General features: G+C 37.5%; 1 long non-coding RNA gene across 1 annotated transcript in view; it reads left to right on the top strand.

The window, feature by feature from the left end:
* The first annotated feature begins 6,010 nt into the window (after positions 1-6,010).
* The window catches only part of LOC112073056 (uncharacterized), a 2,534-nt gene continuing 2,103 nt past the window's right edge, over positions 6,011-6,441 (top strand). Inside the window, exon 1 of the long non-coding RNA XR_011476428.1 lies at positions 6,011-6,271. This is a non-coding gene — a long non-coding RNA (uncharacterized lncRNA). The remainder of the gene's footprint in view (positions 6,272-6,441) is intronic.

Raw genomic sequence — 6,441 nt, 5'->3', positions numbered from 1 at the left:
GTAATATGATTAGTAATATGTACACTGACAGTGTAGAACCATGTTATTAAGCAGAGATCAATCGTAAATTAGTAGAGATTAGTAATTATTACTTGAGACCTGTATGGATTATTTAGTAGATTATTATTACTGACATGTAGAACCATGTTTTATTACAGAGATGATGTAAATTAGTAGGAGATTAGTATCAATTACATGCTGACATGTAGAACATGGTATTGAAGAGATATGTTAATTAGTATAGATTGTATATTCACTGTAGATGTAGAACATGTATTTACAGAGATGAAATGTAAATTAAGTACGAGATTAGTATATTACACTGAGCATGAGAACCAATGTATTACGAGAGATGATGTTAAATTAGTATAGATTAGTATATTGACACTGCATGTAGAACATGTATTACAGAGATGATGTAAAAATTAGTATACGATTGTATATTACACTGACATGTAGAACCATTATCGAGAGATTGTAAATTCAAGTATAGACTTGTAATCACTGATTAGAACTTATACTATTAAATACCCGATGTAGTATATTCCTAAAGTAGACTTTGAGAAGGAATTATCAAGACTTCGAGATAATACCAGTCTACTCTGCTGGGGCTCTTGAGAGAGTTCTCGTCTAAGCTTTTCCAGTCCAGGAGTAGTTCCCTCGCAGTCCTCTTCTGTACTGTCTGGATAGCATGTGTCCTTACGGGTTAGATAGACTTTGTTTATACTTACTGGTAGGATCAATCTGTGTATGTCTAGGGACTGGCAAGACTGTTATAACTGCTGACTGGGTTGGTTTAGACGTTTCTGTTTTGTACCAGATGTAGGTGGGGTTTGAGAGACTGTAATTTGGTTCTACATCTCAGTGGTGGACTCTCTCCCCTCTGACACAGACGTAGGATCCATCTACCCAACAGGATATCTAAGAGAAACATTCAGTCTGATGTGACTCCAGACAGAACTTGTCAATGTGATTAGACTTGTCCTATTACACGTACTACTGTAGGTGGACTTCCCTGTGACAGTCAACATACACGGAGACCAGATATCTCCCCTGCATCTGTGTTAGTAATCTGAATATTTGTAGTTCAGCGAGTCTTCTCTGTCGGTGGTGTTATTGTCCATGGTGTGGTGGTTCTCTGTGTTTCTCATTGTCACTCCACACGACCTGCAAACTCTGGATATGAACTGATATCTACAGGGTGTTTCTGTGTGAACCAGAAATGAACCTTGTTCTAATATACTAGTGGATGCTAGTGTAGAGCCGGATATGTCCACTGTGGAGCCCTTCATAGGCACAAGATTCTCTCTTGGTGTAAGTCCCCTTCCAGCAGTTGTTGTGACCCTTGAGCACCTGAAATATATATTAGGATAGTCTTTTGTTCACAATACCTTGAAGTTAGAAAATTGCCTTTACGTTGTTAATAAAGAAGGTTAGCTACAAAATATCCCAATTAATTCAGACTCACACACTGCAGGAGAGAGGAGATCCTCATGGCCTTTTACAGCACAGGAGTAACTGCTCTGTTTCCAGAACTCCAGACAGAGTTTTGTTTGGGAAGTGGACCAAGAAGAGACTGTCCCGTTCCTGTACCAGATGTTAAGGTGGGGTTGTCAGTCAGAGTACAGGTGGTGGCTACAGGTCAGTGTCTCCATGATGCCTTCTGTCACTGTGTCAAGGAGTCACCTTCACCTGCACGTCTGAATAAGAGCAAATAAAAAACACACTTTCTTGGTTCCCCTTCTGTAGTTGACAAATGACTCAAAACGACTTTAAAGATATCAGTCTAACCTGTGGATATATAGTAGTGCAAGGCAGGTCCACTGATGGGTATCAAGGAACATATGCTTCTACCTGGTGTAGCGTCACACTCAAGCAGCTCAGAGAAGAAGTATCTGGAACAAATGATGAGCACTGATGATGATGATGATGTTGGAACGGTGGTGATGATATTAGCCTTATTTGTATGATTCTCAGTAGTCCTTCAGTGCTAACATGTTAGCATAGTAATGAAAGCTATAGTTAATACTTATAAATCAGTAATCTTGAAAATTGACTGAAAATATCAAGTCTGTTTACAATATAGCCAGAGGAAACTCTGGAGGTAAATCACAACACTCACCCACTGTGACTTCAGGAGAGCTGAGTTTCTCATGGACTTTCAAGCAACAGGAGTAAGCTGTCCAGAACCTCCTCACTGGCTTGGAGTATTGATACTGGGAGAGGAAGTCAGAAAAATAGGTATTTCTCCTTCTTGTACGCAGATGTAGGTGGGGTTGGGGATTTCAGTAGAGTACAGGTGGTGCTTACATGTCAGTGTTCCCCAGATCCTTCTGTCACTGTGCCAGGGATGTCACCTTCACCTGCAGGTCTGCATGGAGAGAGAATATACACATAAAATAACAAAACCTCCTAATTTCCACCCGCTACCCACTAGAGAATAAGTAAGTTACAGTATATGTCATTCATGTTCTGTATAGTGTAGTATTACCAGTATATCATATTTGTTCTGTATGTGTAGTATTACCATGGATATTATAATGTTTCTGTAAGTGTAGTTTACCAGTATATCATAAATGTTTCTGTATGGTGTATTACGCAGTATATCATAATGTTTCTGTATGTGTAGCTATTACCCAAGTATATCATATATGTTCTGTAAGTGTAGTATACCAGTAATCATAATGTTCTGTTAGTGTAAGTATACCAGTATATCATAATGTTCTGTATGTGTAGTTATTCCACGTATATCAGTAATGTTCTGTATGTAGTAATTACCAGTATATTCATAATGTTATGTAGTGTAGTATTACATATATCATTAATGTCTGTAATTGTGTATGTAATTACCCAGGATATTTATAATTTCTGTAAGTGTAGTATTACCAGTATAATCATAATTGTTCTGTATAATGTGTACGTATTACCAGTATATCATAATGTTCTGTATGTTGTAGTATTACTCAGTATATCATAATGTTCTGTAGTGTAGTATTACCAGTATATTCGATAATGTTATGTAAGTTAGTATTACCAAGTATATCATAATGTTCTGTATGGTAGTATTAACCAGGATATTTATAATGTTCTAGTAAGTGTAGTTACCAGTATATTCATAATGTTCTGTAAGTGTAGTATTACCAGTATATCATAATGTTCTGTAAGTGTAGTATTAACCCAGTATATCAATAATGTTCTGTAAGTGTAGTATTACCAGTAATATATAATTGTTCTGTAAGTGTAGTAATTACCAGTATATCATAATGTTTCTGTATGTGTATGTATTACCAGTCTATCATCATTTTTCTGTAAGTGTAAGTATTACCAGAAGTATATATAATGTTTATGTAAGTGTAAGTTATTTACCAGTATATGCATCAATGTTATGTAATACTACCAGTATATATAATGTTCTGTAAGTGTAGTATTACCAGTCATATCATAATGTTGTAGTGTAGTATTACCAGATAATCATAATGTTATGTCAGTGTAGTATTACCATTATATCTAATGTCTGTACGTTGTAGTAATCAACCAGTATAACCATAAATGTTCTGTAAGTGTATGTATTACAGTATATCATTATGTTATGTAAGTGTAGTATTACCAGCAATATCATCAATGTTTATGTAAGTTTAAGTTTAATTACCAGTATATTCATCATGTTATGTAAGTGTAGTAATAACCAGTATATCATAATGTTATGTAAGTGTAGTATTACCAGTATATCATGATGTTCTGTAATGTGTAGTAATACCAGTAATATCATAAATGTTATGTAGAGTGTAGTATTAACCAAGTATATCATGATGTTCTGTATGTGTTAGTTATACCAGTTAATATCATAATGTTATGTACGTTGTAGTATTACGCAGTATATCAATCATGTTATGTAAGTGTAGTATTACCATGTATTTATCATGAATGTTCCTGTATGTGTAGTATTACGAGTATATCATAATGTTCTGTAAGTGTAGTTTACCTGTTGACAGAACAGGTTGTTCCTGGGAAGCTATGAACCCTTCAAAGTTGTTTGTTTAAAGTGAAGCGATACTCAGCTGCAGTCCTCTCTCTCAAGATCTGTGATTCTCAGGGTGAGGGACCTCTGCTATGTTCCAGTGTACTCGCACACAACTGCATACCCTGGGTTCTCTGTTAGGTTCTTCAGGGGTCGACTTATCACTTCTAAACCAGAATGAGATGTGGTGGAATAATAACCAACATACGTCAGGATTATGTCACTGTTGAACACCCTTCAAGACACAGATTGTCTCTGGTGTAAGTCACTCTGTAGATTCTCTGACCATCGACATCCTGAAACACGTGACATAACAAGAGGTTCAACTGATTATATTCTCAGTCTTTTCTAGAAATGGCTAAAAAGTTCTCAAGTTCTCAAGTCGGAAACCAACACAGAGGTTAACAGTATAAAATTTGATTAAATAAACAACTCACACGATACACTGCGGGAGAGTGGTGATCTCATGCCCCTTTTACAGCACAGGAAGTAGCTGTCTACAGCTTGAGTAGACTGAGTAGGGTTAAAGTGTTCTCAGTTATCAACCTGTCCGTTCTTCGGTACCCAGGTGTAGGTGGGGTTACCAGTCAGAGACAGCTGGTGGTGCTACAGGTCAGTAATTCTCCATGTTGGAATCTGTGAATAAGGAGTCCACCTTTCACCTGCGGTCTGGAGTACAACATCAACGCTGAAATCCCTGTTGTCTAGTGTCGTCACATGATAAATACATTACCCTGAAAAGGTGATGCTGAAACATTGGTGTTTTTTACACAATAAATGACTGGGAGGTTATCATACGGAGTGTGTGACCTCTCTTTGTTGTTACAGCTTCCAGTTTATTTCCTTAGTCAGCACCTCTACACTAAATACGTTCTTCTGGGTGTGTTGTTATAGTCTTCCAGTTTATTCTCCGTTAGTCAGCACTCTTTACACTAAATAGTTTCTCTGGGTGTTTTGTTATAGTTCCAGTTTTTCTGCCATTAGTCAGCACTCTTACAATAAATCGTTTCTCTGGGTGTGTTTTGTTATAGCTTCCAGTTTTATTCTCCGTTAAGTCAGCAGCCCTCTACACTAAATACGTTTCTCTGGTGTGTTGTTATACTTCCAGTTTATTTCTCCGTTAAGTCAGCAACCTCTCAACTAATCAGTTTCTCTGGTGTGTTGTTATAGCTTCCAGCTTGATTCTCCGTTAGTCCAGCACCTCTACACGTAATGAAGTTTCTCGTCTGGGTGTGTTTGTTATGAGCTTCCAGTTTATTTTCCGTTTAATTTACATCATCTCTGTAATACATGGTTCTACATGTCAGTGTAATATACTAATTTTACATTTAAGTCATTTAGCAGACGCTCTTATCCAGAGCGACTTACAAGTACATACATTCATACTTTTTTTTTGTTTGTTTTTTTTGTACTGGGCCCCCGTGGGAAACGAACCCACAACCCTGGCGTTGCAAGCGCCATGCTCTACCAACTGAGCTACACGGGGCATCACAGTGTTTGTCATACTAATCAATACTAATTTACATCACCTCTTGGTGTCTTACATTGTCACGTTCCTGACCTTATTTCCTTTGTTCAGTCTTGTTTAGTTGGCCAGGACGTGAGCTGGGTGGGCATTCTATGTAATGTATTTCTATGTTGGGTTTATTGTTTGGCCTAATATGGTTCTCAATCAGAGGCAGGTGTTTGTCATTGTCTCTGATTGGGAACCATATTGAGGTTGACTGTTTTCACTGTTTGTTTGTGGGTGATTGTTGCCGTGTCTGTGTTTGTTCACCACACGGTACTGTTTTCGTTCGTTTGTTCACGTCGTTTATTGTTTTGTATTTTGTCAAGTGTTTTTCGTCTTCGTTTAAATAAATAAAGTATGTATTCAAACCACGCTGCGCTTTGGTCCGATCCTTACTCCTCCTCAGACGAGGAGGATTACGACGAGCGTTACATACATGTTATATGAGTTGTTATTTTTTCTGTCATCTTCAACACCAGATGGTCCAAGGAACACCTCAGTGTCAGTCAGTCCCTCTGGTGAAATAGTGGAGGGCAGTTCAGTGACTCTGACCTGCAGCAGTGATGCCAACCCACCTGTGTACAAATACACCTGGTACAAGAAGAATGTAGCCTCACCAAAAGCATCAGAACAGAGTTACAGCATCACTAACATCAGCTCTGAGGACAGAGGAGAATATTACTGTGAGGCCAAGAATGGAAGAGGATCTATGAACTCTACAGCTCTGATGATCATTGTAGCAGGTAAAGTTACATCTTCAATACTTCAATACAAATTGACAGGTTTCAAGCTGATCTTAATCATTGTGTTTTGACTGATTACACTTTGGTTTATAATTATGTGTTGGCTTATGATGTCACAAGTATTATAAGATCCCAAAATATTAACATGTATTGTGTTGATATTCTATAAT

The sequence above is a fragment of the Salvelinus sp. IW2-2015 genome, unplaced genomic scaffold (assembly GCF_002910315.2).
Source record: "Salvelinus sp. IW2-2015 unplaced genomic scaffold, ASM291031v2 Un_scaffold2134, whole genome shotgun sequence".
NCBI classification, from domain to species: domain Eukaryota; kingdom Metazoa; phylum Chordata; class Actinopteri; order Salmoniformes; family Salmonidae; genus Salvelinus; species Salvelinus sp. IW2-2015.
The sequence above is the reverse complement of the archived record's forward strand: the minus strand, read 5'-3'. Positions and strand labels throughout refer to the sequence as shown.